Source organism: Dipodomys spectabilis, unplaced genomic scaffold (genome assembly GCF_019054845.1).
Source record: "Dipodomys spectabilis isolate Male_0828 unplaced genomic scaffold, ASM1905484v1 ptg000185l, whole genome shotgun sequence".
Classification (NCBI taxonomy): domain Eukaryota; kingdom Metazoa; phylum Chordata; class Mammalia; order Rodentia; family Heteromyidae; genus Dipodomys; species Dipodomys spectabilis.
In genome coordinates this window covers 3,537,035-3,538,078 of record NW_024870862.1, presented here as the reverse complement: position 1 = coordinate 3,538,078, position 1,044 = coordinate 3,537,035, and the positions used below count along the sequence as shown (strand labels likewise).

The following is a 1,044-nucleotide window of genomic DNA, read 5'->3' as shown; positions in this document are numbered from 1 at the left end:
TAAAGATATTTCTGGTGCTTGTCTGAAAAAGTATATTTTAAAATATTTAGTATTCTGTTTGTATAATGTCCATAATCTATTTCATTCTCTCCTAGATATAATACTTTGAATTTGACATTGTTTTATAATACATAGGTTCATTAATAAATGTGTCCTTTCAGATTGCATTCCATATAGAAACATTTTAAGATAAAATGACAATGTTATCTTATTTCAAAAGTTTTGTAAAGGTTATGCTATGTAAAGGCCTTTCTAAAACGGTGAAGATTGAATACACTGATGTCAAACTAACTTTTATTTCTATTAATTACATATATTATTACACTTGTATATTTGTAATCAACTTTTTAATAACTGTTTTTCATTTCTTGCATCTGAAGAATGAAAAATATGGAATACTTCACAAATTTTCATATCATCTTGGTGCAAGAGCCATGTAAATCTCTGTATTGTAATTGAGGTAGACCTGCTGCTGAAGCATGTACTATCCTGTAAATTTAAGTAATTAATGATGCAATCTTAAGACAGGCATAGATCTTTGGTTGCCTATTTGTATCAAGGAAACCTTATTGTTCCCAAAATTGCTATTCATCTTAATTCTGTAAAATTCTGTGTATGGTGGAAAAAACCTATGTTGTTTGTTCGATTGTTTACATTTGCAAGTTTTTGTCAATGATTATTAAATCATTTTCATTTGAAATTTGATCATACGTTGAAGCCTTTATAGATAGGTGCAAAGGTGATTGATTTTCAAGTACTTATTTATTAACTGAGTTAGCCTTGTGGAGCTAATGGATTCAAAGTAAGCCTTGCTTAACAGCTACTTCTAAACATCTGCAGCTTAAAATTTCCCAAATGAGGGCTTGCTGGCACAAATGTCTCCTTGACCCTTTACCCTTGCTCCATGTAGGAACAGCCCACCCAGAATGTCTTACCCTGACAGCATAGATTGTCTTACTGGAGCAAAACTAATCATAGTTACAAGGGATTATAGAGAGACGAACAGTTCAGATAGAACTGTTCGGACTAGAAGGTATTTTTCAA

General features: G+C 31.3%; 1 pseudogene; it reads right to left on the bottom strand.

Annotated features, from left to right (window-relative positions):
- Positions 1–384: 384 nt before the first annotated feature.
- Positions 385–481, bottom strand: LOC122121184 (annotated as a pseudogene).
- Between the last annotated feature and the right edge of the window lie 563 nt (positions 482–1,044).